Below are 16,861 nucleotides of genomic sequence, written 5' to 3'. Positions count from 1 at the left end.
CACAAAGGAGGGGTCGAATCCAAACCTTGACAGGGTCGAGAAGAGATAATCCCACTCGACCCTGTCAAAGGCCTTCTCCGCATCCAGGGAGAGCAGCAACTCTTGTTTTTGGTTGTCTGATCTTTTAGTGTAAATAATATTCATCAATCTTCTTATATTATAGAATAAATGTCTGTCTTTTATAAACCCTGTCTGGTCTCGAGATATAATAGTGGGAAGGATATTTTCCAAGCGTGTTGACAGAATCTTTGATAGTATTTTATAGTCAACATTGAGTAAACTTATAGGTCTATATGAACCAGGCTCTAAAGGGTCCTTTCCTGTTTTGTGTATGACAGAAATAGTGGCTTCATAAAAAGTAGAGGGCAAAGAGCCTTTAGCCAAAGCCTCGTTGAACACTTGTAACATAAGAGGGGAAAGCTGATCTTTATAAAGTTTGTAAAATTCTGCCGTGTATCCATCGGGCCCTGGTGCTTTTGAGTTTTGCATATTATCTATAGCTTGTTTTACTTCATTTAGTGTTATTGGGGCTTCTAAGATTGTTTTATGAGTTATACTAATTTGTGGAATTTCAAGATTTCTGAAAAAATCATTTATTATTTTGGGATCATTTGTCGAATCAGAAGTGTATAATTTGGTATAAAATTTCCGAAATTCTTCATTTATTTCTTGTGGGTCAATTGTCGTTTGTCCTGAGGATGTTCTAATTTCGGGGATTGATCTTGAAGCTTCTTGTTCTTTAATCTGAGATGCCAGGAGCCTTCCACTTTTCTCTCCAAGTTCATAATCTCTGTGTTTTAATCGTGTTATTAGTCTGGTTGTTTCGGTAGAATATAATAAATTAAGTTCTGTTTGGAGAGATTGTCTTTTATTGTACATGTCGTTTGTGGGCAATATTGCATATTGCCTATCTATCTTAGAGATTTCTTTCATAATACTAAGTTCTTTTTCATTCCGTTTTTTTATTCTTAAAACTACTTAAAGCAATCAGTTGTCCGCGTAGATAAGCTTTAAATAACTTAAGTTTTTAAAAGGAAAGGAAATGTATATCGCTAATGCATAGGATCTATTTAATCAATTGTATTATTAGAATCCTATTTGAATGACAAAGCTTAGAAATCTTCCATACGTTAGTAGAAATGGAGGTGATGGCCAATAATAGTCGACACAGGTAAAAATGCAATTAATTTCCAAATAGACTGATGGACATCTTGAATCATGGTTAACTTAATGAAATTTTGGATAGGAAGAGTTGGAAGTATCATTTACTTGTATGTCAAGTCAACTATTTCATTAGTTTGTTTTTTTAAAAATAATTATGTTAATCAACAATTCAAAAGTGATGGCTGTTTTTGATTATTTAATTTTCAATAAATTTTTATTTATTGTTACTTTTGTGAGTTTCAAGTGATTTCAGTGAGAATTGTGGGTTTTTCCTTCTTTAACTGAGGGGTACCAACAATTTTGTCCACGTGTGTACACTACCAGTCAAATGAATGAGACTCTGTTTGCAAACTTGTCAATCATTTTAATGAGACAATGGGTCCATGCGTTTGACTGTTAGTTTAAAAACACAAGTGGATCATATCTGAATGGTATTCCATGTGTGAGTGTAACATTTTACAAAGTGATATTACAGTTTTTCTTGATTGCTAAGGCACATTCCTGGAAAGTTGCGCTCCCTTTCCCTAAACTGTGAACACAAAACCCAATTTTCAAACTACATTCACAAAACCTCTGACTCTTCTTGCAAAACCAAACTTTCGCCCCAAAACAGTTCGATCTGTGCTCAAAACTGAACTATGCTGTCAAATCATGCCTCAAGTCAATCTAAATAAAATACTGAGTAGTCACTAAACACTACATAGAAAAAAGGAACACACAATGCTCAGGACATGAAGCGGTAGAAATAAATGTTTATTTAGGCTAAATGCATGTTGCAAAGCAAAATACCTGGGCATTTGTAACACTTGTACATAGAAAAAAGTATTTGCAAAAAAACAGAAATCCTGTGCATTTGCATGTCGCACTCGTACATAAAAATAAAGCACATAAATATACAAATGAAGTACAAAGAACAGAAGTGCATTACTCTGCCACAGCATCATTTCTCCATACTGGGTCAGGCTACAGAACTTCATCTACATCACAGGCCACATTTTCTGTTGCCAGGCAACAGGGGGAAAAAAACCCTGGCATGCCGTATCCATGCTCCTCTTCTTAAATTTCTATCCATTGTAGTGCCTCAAAAACCAGTGCTTTGACTTATATGTACCCTCACATCATTAGCCCCAACTGTGATCAATTGTGAGTTGTTGTGTGCAACCGGTGATGCCTGAGCTTTAACTGTGATTGACTTTTGCCACCTGTGCTCACCATTATGCAACACAGGTGCATCACAATGACAATGTCTTGACAAGATGTGTCTAAACAGGTGAAAAGTGCTTATGGTTTTGCCAAAAAAGTGACTGATTCAATAAGTGGGTTTAGGCAACTGAGAATTTGGTTCAGACAATAGGGTTTAGTGCTTTAGCAACTGAGAAAAACTGTAGTGAGCATGCACAAAATATTGTGAAAGGCATTAGAAAAGACAGCTGTTAACAATACACTGGTCATTTTTATCTTGTCTGATCTTGTTCCGACAGTCAGCACTACGAATAAGCAAAATCAAGTCACTGCAAGTCAGATTTCTCCAGCTGTCAACACTGAAATGGTAAGTTATCATAATGTTGACATTGGATAAAAGGGATTATATTTTATTATCAGATTTTTTTCAGTAACAACAACATGGCCAAGAAAACACGAAATGAGGTCCTCACAAGTGACATTCTTTTCCTACAGTTGTGGGTCCCCACAAGTATAGCCAGCACGTGACCACACACACAACAAACACACACGCACACGCACACGCACGCACGCGCACGAACACACGCATGCGCACTATTATCGGCTGCATTATCGTGAATATAATGTTGACAAACAAATTTCATCTTCAGAATGACTTGAAATGTGATCTATATGACGGCAAATGATGTTTAAGGTTTTCCGGTTTGAAGGAATTGCATATTTGACCAAACTGTGCATTTAAGCTCAGGATCAGCATTTGAAGCGCAGAAAAATAATGAAGGCTGTATTGACGTGAACATAATGTTGACACACAAATTTGTTCTTCAGAATGACTTGAAATGTGATAAATGAGAAGGCAAATGATGTGTAAGGTGTTCTGGTTTGAAGGAATTGCATATTTGACATGAAGGCTACATTAACATGGAGTTCATGTTGACACAAAAATTTCTACTTCGGAATGACTTGGAATGAAATAAATATGAAAGCAAATGAAGGCAAGGTGTTCTGGTTTGACAGAATTGCATGGACAACATATCTGACCAAACTGTGCATTTAAGCTCAGGACCAGCATTTGAAGCGCAGAAAAATAATGAAGGTTGCATTGACGTTAACATAATGTTGACACACAAATTTGTTCTTCAGAAGGACTTGAAATGTGATAAATGAGAAAGCAGATTTTGTGTAAGGTGTTCTGGTTTGAAGGAATTGCATGGACAGCATATTTACTCATCAAACCGTGCATTTAAGATCAGGAACAGCATTTGAAACCCAGAAAAATCATGAAGTCTTCATTAACGTGAGGTTCATGCTGACAAACAACTTTCTTCTTCAGAATGACTTGAAATGTGGTCTCCATGAAGTCAAATGATGTTTAAGGTGTTCCGGTTTGAAGGAATTGCATGGACAGCATATTTGACCAAACTGTGCATTTAAGCTCAGGATGAGCATTTGAAGCGCAGAAAAATAATGACGACAACATGGACGTAAACATAATGTTGACACAGAAATTTCTTCTTCAGAATGTCCTGAAATGTGACAAATGAGAAGGCAAATGGTGTGTGAGGTGTTCTGGTTTGAGGGATTTGCATAGACAGCATATTTGCTGACCAAACTGTGCATTTAAGATCAGGAACAGCATTAAATGCAGAAAAATCATGAAGGCTACATTAACATGGAGTTCATGTTGACACAAAAATTTCTACTTCGGAATGAAATAAATATGAAAGCAAATGAAGGCAATGGCTGTGTCCGAAATCGCATACTAACGTACTACTCATACTAAATGTGACGTCAAAATAAGTATGTAGTGCGTTCACATTAGATAGTATGAATAGATTGAGTACGCGAGAAATACCCGGATGTATACTATATCCGGAAAAATTTTAAGTATGCGCGGTGACCACACTAGTCATACTCAACCGCCCCATAATGCTTTGCGAGCTATCCACCGAAATGCAAGCCTCCGCGGAATCTATGGCCGGACCGCGGTGATTTTTATTTTATTTTATGTGGTTAAGTAGTCATCCAAATCAACCCACAGATTTGAGAAATAGGCGTTTTCTGACCAACGTTTTAAATTTGTCAGACGCCTCACAACGTGCTACTGAATGCTAGCAGCTAGTTGCAGCAGCTCCCTTTGCATACAGAACAAGTAGCAGCTACCTCGAGTACCCTGCAGCTGCAACTGAAACGATTCGCATAATCTGGCTAATAACTGCATGAGGAGTGCCGGCTTGAAATTGCCACATTAATTATGCAACTGTTTGTTAGCGTAAAATCGACCTGAAGCCGGCATTCAGCCGAAATATTTGATAGCCGTACTTCCGGTTTTTGTCGTCGGAGGTTTGAAATGCATTATGGGAAATGGAGTAGTATACTACAGTGTGAACGGTCGGCATTCTAATCATACTTATAGTACGTAGTATACAGTATATACTCATGGAGAATGTAGTATGTAGTACGTTAGTATGCGATTTCGGACACAGACAATGTGTCCTGGTTTGAAGGAATTGCATGTACAACATATTTGCTGACCAAACCGTGCATTTAAGCTCAGGACGAGCATTTGAAGCGCAGAAAAATAATGAAGGCTGTATTGACGTGAACATAATGTTGACACACAAATTTATTCTCCAGAATGACTTGAAATGTGATAAATAAGAAGGCAAATGGTGTGTAAGGTGTTCTGGTTTGAAGGAATTGCATATTTAACATGAAGGCTACATTAACATGGAGTTCATGTTGATACAAAAATTTCTTCTTTGGAATGACTTGGAGTGAAATAAATATGACAGCAAATGAAGGCAATGTGTTCTGGTTTGAAGGAATTGCATGGACAGCATATTTGCTGACCAAACTGTGGATTTAAGCTCAGGACGAGCATTTGAAGCGCAGAAAAATAATGACGGCAACATTGACGTTAAACATAATGTTGACACAGAAATTTCTTCTCCAGAATGACTTGAAATGTGATAAATAAGAAGGCAAATGGTGTGTGAGGTGTTCTGGTTTGACGGAATTGCATGGACAGCATATTTGCTGACCAAACTGTGCATTTCAGATCAGGAACAGCATTAAGTGCAGAAAAATCATGAAGGCAACATTAACATGGAGTTCATGTTGACACAACAATTTCTACTTCGGAATGTCTTGGAATGAAATAAATATGAAAGCAATGTGTTCTGGTTTGAAGGAATTGCACGGACATCATTTTTGCTGACCAGACTGTGCATTTAAGCTCAGGACGAGCATTTGAAGCGCAGAAAAATAATGAAGGCTGTATTGACGTGAACATAATGTTGACACACAAATTTATTCTCCAGAATGACTTGAAATGTGATAAATAAGAAGGCAAATGGTGTGTAAGGTGTTCTGGTTTGAAGGAATTGCATATCTAACATGAAGGCTACATTAACATGGAGTTCATGTTGACACAAAAATTTCTACTTCGGAATGACTTGGAGTGAAATAAATATGAAAGCAAATGAAGGCAATGTGTTCTGGTTTGAAGGAATTGCATGGACAGCATATTTGCTGACCAAACTGTGCATTTAAGCTCAGGACGAGCATTTGAAGCGCAGAAATATTCTTCATTAACGTGAGGTTCATGCTGACAAACAAATTTCTTCTTCAGAATGACTTGAAATGTGGTCTATATGAAGGCAAATTATGTGTAAGGTGTTCTGGTTTGAAGGAATTAAGTGGACAGCAGATTTTTACTAAACTGTGGATTGAAGCTCAGGACGAGCATTTGAAGCGCAGAAAAGTAATGACGGCAACATTGACGTGAACATAATGTTGACACACAAATTTATTCTCCAGAATGCCTTGAAATGTGATAAATAAGAAGGCAATTGGTGTGTAAGGTGTTCTGGTTTGAAGGAATTGCATATTTAACATGAAGGCCACATTAACATGGAGTTCATGTTGACACAAAAATTTCTACTTCGGAATGACTTGGAATGAAATAAATATGAAAGCAAATGAAGGCAATGTGTTCTGGTTTGAAGGAATTGCATGGACAGCATATTTGTTCAAACTGTGCATTTAAGCTCAGGACGAGCATTTGAAGAGCAGAAAAATAATGAAGGCTGTATTGACGTGAACATAATGTTGACACACAAATTTATTCTCCAGAATGACTTGAAATGTGATAAATAAGAAGGCAAATGGTGTGTAAGGTGTTCTGGTTTGAAGCAATTGCATATTTAACATGAAGGTTACATTAACATGGATTTTATGTTGACACAAAAATTTCCTCTTCAGAATGGCTTGAAATGAAATCAATATGACAGCAAATGAAGACAAGGTGTTCTGGTGGGACGGAATTGCATGGACAACGTATCTGACCAAACTGTGCATTTAAGCTCAGGAAGAGAATTTGAAGAGCAGAAAAATAATGAAGGCTACTTTGACGTGAACATAATGTTGACACAGAAATTTGTTCTCCAGAATGACTTGAAATGTGATAAATGAGAAGGCAGATTTTGTGTAAGGTGTTCTGGTTTGAAGGAATTGCATGGACATCATATTTGCTCATCGAACTGTGCATTTAAGATCAGGAACAGCATTTGAAACCCAGAAAAATCATGAAGTCTTCATTACGTGAGGTTCATGCTAACAAACAACTTTCTTCTTCAGAATTGACTTGAAATGTGGTCTCTATGAAGTCAAATGATGTTTAAGGTGTTCCGGTTTGAAGAAATTGCATGGACAGCATATTTGATCAAATTTTGGATTGAAGCTCAGTAACAGCAGAGAAAAATCATGAAGGTTGCATTAACGTGAAGTTCATGTTTACAAATAAAATTCTTCTTCAGAATGACTTGAAATGCAATAAATATGAAGACAAATGATGTTTGAGGTGTTCTGGTTTGAAGAAATTTCATGGACAGCATATTTGACCAAACTGTGCATTTAAGCTCAGGACGAGCATTTGAAGAGCAGAAAAATAATGAAGGCTGTATTGACGTGAACATAATGTTGACACACAAATTTATTCTCCAGAATGACTTCAAATGTGATAAATGAGAAGACAAATGATGTTTCAGGTGTTCTGGTTTGAAGGAATTGCATAGACATCTTATTTGCTGACCAAACTGTGCATTTAAGCTCAGGACGAACATTTGAAGCGCAGTAAAATAATGACGGCAACATTGACGAAAACATAATGTTGACACCAAAATTTATTCTCCAGAATTACTTGAGATGTGATAAATGAGAAGGCAGATTTTGTGTAAGGTGTTCTGGTTTGAAGGAATTGCATAGACAGCATATTTGCTGACCACACTGTGCATTTAAGATCAGGAACAGCATTAAGCGCAGAAAAATCATGAAGGCTACATTAACATGGAGTTCATGTTGACACAAAAATTTCTACTTCGGAATGACTTGGAGTGAAATCAATATGAAAGCAAATGAAGGCAATGTGTTCTGGTTTGAAGGAATTGCATGGACAGCATATTTGCTTCCAAACTGTGCATTTAAGCTCAGGACGAGCATTTGAAGCGCAGAAAAATTCTTCATTAATGTGAGGTTCATGCTGACAAACAAATTTCTTCTTCAGAATGACTTGAAATGTTGTCTATATGAAGACAAATTATGTGTAAGGTGTTCTGGTTTGAAGGAATTAAGTGGACAGCAGATTTTTACTAAACTGTGGATTGAAGCTCAGGACGAGCATTTGAAGAGCAGAAAAATAATGAAGGCTGTATTGACGTGAAAATAATGTTGACACACAAATTTCTTCTTCAGAAAGTCCTGAAATGTGGCAAATGGTGTGTGAGGTGTTCTGGATTGAGGGAATTGCATAGATAGCATATTTGCTGACCAAACTGTGCATTTAAGATCATTAACAGCACGAAGTGCAGAAAAATCATGAAGGCTACATTAACATGGAGTTCATGTAGACACAAAAATTTCTACTTCGGAATGACTTGGAATGAAATAAATATGAAAGCAAATGAAGGCAATGTGTTCTGGTTTGAAGGAATTGCATGGACAGCATATTTGTTCAAACTGTACATTTAAGCTCAGGACGAGCATTTGAAGAGCAGAAAAATAATGAAGGCTGTATTGACGTGAACATAATGTTGACACACAAATTTATTCTCCAGAATGACTTGAAATGTGATAAATAAGAAGGCAAATGGTGTGTAAGGTGTTCTGGTTTGAAGGAATTGCATATTTAACATGAAGGTTACATTAACATGGATTTTATGTTGACACAAAAATTTCCTCTTCAGAATGGCTTGAAATGAAATCAATATGACAGCAAATGAAGACAAGGTGTTCTGGTGGGACGGAATTGCATGGACAACGTATCTGACCAAACTTTGCATTTAAGCTCAGGACGAGCATTTGAAGCGCAGAAAAATAATGAAGGCTGTATTGACGTGAACATAATGTTGACACACAAATTTATTCTCCAGAATGACTTGAAATGTGATAAATAAGAAGGCAAATGGTGTGTAAGGTGTTCTGGTTTGAAGGAATTGCATATTTAACATGAAGGCTACATTAACATGGAGTTCATGTTGATACAAAAATTTCTTCTTTGGAATGACTTGGAGTGAAATAAATATGACAGCAAATGAAGGCAATGTGTTCTGGTTTGAAGGAATTGCATGGACAGCATATTTGCTGACCAAACTGTGGATTTAAGCTCAGGACGAGCATTTGAAGCGCAGAAAAATAATGACGGCAACATTGACGTTAAACATAATGTTGACACAGAAATTTCTTCTCCAGAAGGACTTGAAATGTGATAAATAAGAAGGCAAATGGTGTGTGAGGTGTTCTGGTTTGACGGAATTGTATGGACAGCATATTTGCTGACCAAACTGTGCATTTCAGATCAGGAACAGCATTAAGTGCAGAAAAATCATGAAGGCAACATTAACATGGAGTTCATGTTGACACAACAATTTCTACTTCGGAATGTCTTGGAATGAAATAAATATGAAAGCAATGTGTTCTGGTTTGAAGGAATTGCATGGACAGCATATTTGCTGACCAAACTGTGCATTTAAGCTCAGGACGAGCATTTGAAGCGCAGAAAAATTCTTCATTAACGTGAGGTGCATGCTGACAAACAAATTTCTTCTTCAGAATGACTTGAAATGTTGTCTATATGAAGACAAATTATGTGTAAGGTGTTCTGGTTTGAAGGAATTAAGTGGACAGCAGATTTTTACTAAACTGTGGATTGAAGCTCAGGACGAGCATTTGAAGAGCAGAAAAATAATGAAGGCTGTATTGACGTGAAAATAATGTTGACACACAAATTTCTTCTTCAGAAAGTCCTGAAATGTGGCAAATGGTGTGTGAGGTGTTCTGGATTGAGGGAATTGCATAGATAGCATATTTGCTGACCAAACTGTGCATTTAAGATCATTAACAGCACGAAGTGCAGAAAAATCATGAAGGCTACATTAACATGGAGTTCATGTAGACACAAAAATTTCTACTTCGGAATGACTTGGAATGAAATAAATATGAAAGCAAATGAAGGCAATGTGTTCTGGTTTGAAGGAATTGCATGGACAGCATATTTGTTCAAACTGTACATTTAAGCTCAGGACGAGCATTTGAAGAGCAGAAAAATAATGAAGGCTGTATTGACGTGAACATAATGTTGACACACAAATTTATTCTCCAGAATGACTTGAAATGTGATAAATAAGAAGGCAAATGGTGTGTAAGGTGTTCTGGTTTGAAGGAATTGCATATTTAACATGAAGGTTACATTAACATGGATTTTATGTTGACACAAAAATTTCCTCTTCAGAATGGCTTGAAATGAAATCAATATGACAGCAAATGAAGACAAGGTGTTCTGGTGGGACGGAATTGCATGGACAACGTATCTGACCAAACTTTGCATTTAAGCTCAGGACGAGCATTTGAAGCGCAGAAAAATCATGAAGTCTTCATTAACGCGAGGTTCATGCTGACAAACAACTTTCTTCTTCAGAATGACTTGAAATGTGGTCTCTATGAAGTCAAATGATGTTTAAGGTGTTCCGGTTTGAAGAAATTGCATGGACAGCATATTTGTTCAAATTTTGAATTGAAGCTCAGGAACAGCGCAGAAAAATCATGAAGGTTGCATTAGCGTGAAGCTCGTGTTTACAAATAAAATTCTTCTTCAGAATGACTTGAAGTGTAATCAATATGAAGACAAATGATGTTTCAGGTGTTCTGGTTTGAAGGAATTGCATGGACAGCATATTTGACAAACTGTGCATTTAAGCTCAGGACGAGCATTTGAAGCGCAAAAAATAATGACGGCTGTATTGACGTGAACATAATGTTGACACACAAATTTATTCTCCAGAATGACTTCAAATGTGATAAATAAGAATGTAAATGGTGTGTAAGGTGTTCTGGTTTGAAGGAATTGCATATTTAACATGAAGGCTACATTAACATGGAGTTCATGTTAACACAAAAATTTCTACGTCGGAATAACTTTGAATGAAATAAATATGAAAGCAAACGAAGGCAATGTGTTCTGCTTTGAAGGAATTGCATGTACAGCATATTTGCTGACCAAACTGTGCATTTAAACTCAGGACGAGCCTTTGAAGCGCAGAAAAGTTCTTCATTAACGTGAGGTTCATGCTGACAAACAAATTTCTTCTTCAGAATGACTTGAAATGTGGTCTATATGAAGGCAAATTATGTGTAAGGTGTTCTGGTTTGAAGGAATTAAGTCGACAGCAGATTTTTACTAAACTGTGGATTTAAGCTCAGGACGAGCATTTGAAGCGCAGAAAAAAATTGACGGCAACATTGACGTTAAACATAATGTTGACACAGAAATTTCTTCTTCAGGATGTCCTGAAATGTGACAAATGAGAAGGCAAATTGTGTGTGAGGTGTTCTGGTTTGACGGAATTGCATGGACAGCATATTTGCTGACCAAACTGTGCATTTAAGATCAGGAAACAGCATTAAATGCAGAAAATTCATGAAGGCAACAGTAACATGGAGTTCATGTTGACACAACAATTTCTACGTCGGAATGTCTTGGAATGAAATCAATATGAAAGCAATGTGTTCTGGTTTGATGGAATTGCATGGACAGCATATTTGATCAATTTGTGCATTTAAGCTCAGGACGAGCATTTGGAGCGCAGAAAAATAATGACGGCTGTATTGACGTGAACATAATGTTGACACACAATTTGTTCTTCAGAATGACTTGAAATGTGATAAACGAGAAGGCAGATTTTGTGTAAGGTGTTTTGGTTTGAAGGAATTGCATGGACATCAAATTTGCTGACCAAACTGTGCATTTAATCTCAGGACGATCATTTGAAGCGCAGAAAAATCATGAAGTCTTCATTAACGTAGGGTTCATGCTGACAAATAACTTTCTTCTTCAGAATGACTTGAAATGTGGTCTCTATGAAGTCAAATGATGTTTAAGGTGTTCCAGTTTGAAGAAATTGCATGAACAGCATATTTGACCAAATTTTGGATTGAAGCTCAGTAACAGCAGAGAAAAATCATAAACGTTCCATTAACGTGAAGTTCATGTTTACAAATAAAATTCTTCTTTAGAATGACTTGAAATGTGATAAATAAGAAGGCAAATGGTGTGTAAGGTGTTCTGGTTTGAATGAATTGCATATTTAACATGATGGCTACATTAACATGGAGTTCATGTTGACACAAAAGTTTCTACTTTCGGAATGACTTGGAATGAAATCAATATGAAAGCAAATGAGGGCAATGTGTTCTGGTTTGAAGGAATTGCATGTACAGCATATTTGCTTACCAAACTGTGCATTTAAGCTCAGGACGAGCATTTGAAGCGCAGAAAAATCATGAAGTCTTCATTAACGTGAGGTTCAGGCTTACAAAAAAATGTCTTCTTCAGAATGACTTGAAATGTGGTCTATATGAAGGCAAATGGTGTGTAAGGTGTTCTGGTTTGAAGCAATTGCATATTTAACATGAAGGTTACATTAACATGGATTTTATGTTGACACAAAAATTTCCTCTTCAGAATGGCTTGAAATGAAATCAATATGACAGCAAATGAAGACAAGGTGTTCTGGTGGGACGGAATTGCATGGACAACGTATCTGACCAAACTGTGCATTAAGCTCAGGAAGAGAATTTGAAGAGCAGAAAAATAATGAAGGCTACTTTGACGTGAACATAATGTTGACACAGAAATTTGTTCTCCAGAATGACTTGAAATGTGATAAATGAGAAGGCAGATTTTGTGTAAGGTGTTCTGGTTTGAAGGAATTGCATGACATCATATTTGCTCATCGAACTGTGCATTTAAGATCAGGAACAGCATTTGAAACCCAGAAAAATCATGAAGTCTTCATTACGTGAGGTTCATGCTAACAAACAACTTTCTTCTTCAGAATTGACTTGAAATGTGGTCTCTATGAAGTCAAATGATGTTTAAGGTGTTCCGGTTTGAAGAAATTGCATGGACAGCATATTTTGATCAAATTTTGGATTGAAGCTCAAGTAACAGCAGAGAAAAATCATGAAGGTTGCATTAACGTGAAGTTCATGTTTACAAATAAATTCTTCTTCAGAATGACTTGAAATGCAATAAATATGAAGACAAATGATGTTTGAGGTGTTCTGGTTTGAAGAAATTTCATGGACAGCATATTTGACCAAACTTGCATTTAAGCTCAGGACGAGCATTTGAAGAGCAGAAAAATAATGAAGGCTGTATTGACGTGAACATAATGTTGACACACAAATTTATTCTCCAGAATGACTTCAAATGTGATAAATGAGAAGACAAATGATGTTTCAGGTGTTCTGGTTTGAAGGAATTGCATAGACATCTTATTTGCTGACCAAACTGTGCATTTAAGCTCAGGACGAACATTTGAAGCGCAGTAAATAATGACGGCAACATTGACGAAAACATAATGTTGACACCAAAATTTATTCTCCAGAATTACTTGAGATGTGATAAATGAGAAGGCAGATTTTGTGTAAGGTGTTCTGGTTTGAAGGAATTGCATAGACAGCATATTTGCTGACCACACTGTGCATTTAAGATCAGGAACAGCATTAAGCGCAGAAAAATCATGAAGGCTACATTAACATGGAGTTCATGTTGACACAAAAATTTCTACTTCGGAATGACTTGGAGTGAAATCAATATGAAAGCAAATGAAGGCAATGTGTTCTGGTTTGAAGGAATTGCATGGACAGCATATTTGCTGACCAAACTGTGCATTTAAGCTCAGGACGAGCATTTGAAGCGCAGAAAAATTCTTCATTAATGTGAGGTTCATGCTGACAAACAAATTTCTTCTTCAGAATGACTTGAAATGTTGTCTATATGAAGACAAATTATGTGTAAGGTGTTCTGGTTTGAAGGAATTAAGTGGACAGCAGATTTTTACTAAACTGTGGATTGAAGCTCAGGACGAGCATTGAAGAGCAGAAAAATAATGAAGGCTGTATTGACGTGAAATAATGTTGACACACAATTTCTTCTTCAGAAAGTCTGAAATGCTGGAAGGCAAATTGTGTGTGAGGTGTTCTGGTTTGACGGAATTGCAATGGACAGCATATTTGCTGACCAAACTGTGCATTTAAGATCAGGAACAGCATTAAATGCAGAAAATTCATGAAGGCAACAGTAACATGGAGTTCATGTTGACACAACAATTTCTACGTCGGAATGTCTTGGAATGAAATCAATATGAAAGCAATGTGTTCTGGTTTGATGGAATTGCATGGACAGCATATTGATCAATTTGTGCATTTAAGCTCACGACGGCCACTTGAATCGCAGACAAATATTGAAGGCTGTATTGACGTGAACATAATGTTGACACACAAATTTGTTCTTCTGAATGACTTGAAATGTGACACATAAGAAGGCAAATGGTGTGTACGGTGTTCTGGTGTGAAGGAATTGCATATTTAACATGATGGCTACATTAACATGGAGTTCATGTTGACACAAAAATTTCTACTTCGGAATGACTTGGAATGAAGTAATATGAAAGCAAATGAAGGCAATGTGTTCTCTTTGAAAGGAATTGCATGACAACATATTTGCTGACCAAAACTGTGCATTTATTAAGCTCAGGACGAGCATTGAAGCGCAGAAAAATCATGAAGTCTTCATTAACGTGAGGTTCAGGCTTACCAAACAATGTCGTCTCAGAATGACTTGAAATGTGGTCTATATGAAGGCAAATGATGTGTAAGGTGTTCTGGTTTGAAGGAATTGCATATTTGACATGAAGGCTACATTAACATGGATTTATGTTGATACTAAAATTTCCTCTTCAGAATGGCTTGAATGAATCATATGAAAGCAAATGAAGACAGGTGTTCTGGTGGGACTGAAATGCATGGACAACATATCTGACCAAACTGTGCATTGAAGCTCCGGACGAGCATTTGAGCGCAGAAAAATGATGAAGGCTGTATTGACGTGAACATAATGTAGACACACAAATTTGGTCTTCAGAATGACTTGAAATGTGATAAATGAGATGGCAGATTTTGTGGTTTGAAGGAATTGCATGAACATCATATTGCTCATCAAAACTGTGCATCAAGAACAGCATTTGGAAACCCAGAAAAATCATTAATGTCTTCATTAACGTGAGGTTCATGCTGACAAATAACTTTCTTCTTCAGAATGACTTGAAATGTGGTCTCTATGAAGTCAAATGATGTTTAAGGTGTTCTGGTTTGAAGGAATTGCATGTACAGCATTTTGCTTACCAAACTGTGCATTTAAGCTCAGGACGAGCAATTTGAAGCGCAGAAAAATCATGAAGTCTTCATTAACGTGAGGTTCATGCTGACAAATAACTTTCTTCGTCAGAATGACTTGAAAATGTGGTCTCTATGAGTCAATGATGTTTAAGGTGGCTCCGGTTTGAAGAAATTGCAATGGACAGCATATTTGACCAAATTTTGGATTGAAGCTCAGGAACAGCGCAGAAAATCATGAAGGTTGCATTAATGTGAAGTTCGTGTTTACAATAAAATTCTTCTTCCAGAATGACTTAAATGTAATAAATATGGAGACAAATGATGTTTCAGGTGTTCTTGGTTTGAAGGAATTGCATGGACAGCATATTTGCTGACCAAACTGTGCATTGAAAGCTCAGGACGAGCATTTGGAGCGCAGAAAAATAATGACGGCTGTATTGACGTGAACATAATGTTGACACACAAATTTATTCTCCAGAATGACTTCAAATGTGATAAATAAGAATGTAAATGGTGTGTAAGGTGTTCTGGTTTGAAGGAATTGCATATTTAACATGAAGGCTACATTAACATGGAGTTCATGTTAACACAAAAATTTCTACGTCGGAATAACTTTGAATGAAATAAATATGAAAGCAAACGAAGGCAATGTGTTCTGCTTTGAAGGAATTGCATGTACAGCATATTTGCTGACCAAACTGTGCATTTAAGCTCAGGACGAGCATTTGAAGCGCAGAAAAATCATGAAGTCTTCATTAACGTGAGGTTCAGGCTTACAAACAAATGTCGTCTTCAGAATGACTTGAAATGTGGTCTATATGAAGGCAAATGATGTGTAAGGTGTTCTGGTTTGAAGGAATTGCATATTTGACATGAAGGCTACATTAACATGGATTTTATGTTGATACTAAAATTTCCTCTTCAGAATGGCTTGAAATGAAATCAATATGAAAGCAAATGAAGACAAGGTGTTCTGGTGGGACGGAATTGCATGGACAACATATCTGACCAAACTGTGCATTGAAGCTCCGGACGAGCATTTGAAGCGCAGAAAAATGATGAAGGCTGTATTGACGTGAACATAATGTAGACACACAAATTTGGTCTTCAGAATGACTTGAAATGTGATAAATGAGATGGCAGATTTTGTGGTTTGAAGGAATTGCATGAACATCATATTTGCTCATCAAACTGTGCATCAAGAACAGCATTTGAAACCCAGAAAAATCATTATGTCTTCATTAACGTGAGGTTCATGCTGACAAATAACTTTCTTCTTCAGAATGACTTGAAATGTGGTCTCTATGAAGTCAAATGATGTTTAAGGTGTTCTGGTTTGAAGGAATTGCATGTACAGCATATTTGCTTACCAAACTGTGCATTTAAGCTCAGGACGAGCATTTGAAGCGCAGAAAAATCATGAAGTCTCTTCATTAACGTGAGGTTCATGCTGACAAATAACTTTCTTCGTCAGAATGACTTGAAATGTGGTCTCTATGAAGTCAAATGATGTTAAGGTGCTCCGGTTTGAAGAAATTGCATATGGACAGCATATTTGACCAAAATTTTGGATTGAAGCTCAGGAACAGCGCAGAAAAATCATGAAGGTTGCATTAATGTGAAGTTCGTGTTTACAAATAAAATTCTTCTTCAGAATGACTTAAAATGTAATAAATATGGAGACAAATGATGTTTCAGGTGTTTCTGGTTTGAAGGAATTGCATGGACAGCATATTTGCTGACCAAACTGTGCATTGAAGCTCAGGACGAGCATTTG

The sequence above is a fragment of the Acanthochromis polyacanthus genome, chromosome 23 (assembly GCF_021347895.1).
Source record: "Acanthochromis polyacanthus isolate Apoly-LR-REF ecotype Palm Island chromosome 23, KAUST_Apoly_ChrSc, whole genome shotgun sequence".
NCBI lineage: Eukaryota > Metazoa > Chordata > Actinopteri > Pomacentridae > Acanthochromis > Acanthochromis polyacanthus.
Note: the sequence above shows the minus strand (reverse complement) of the source record.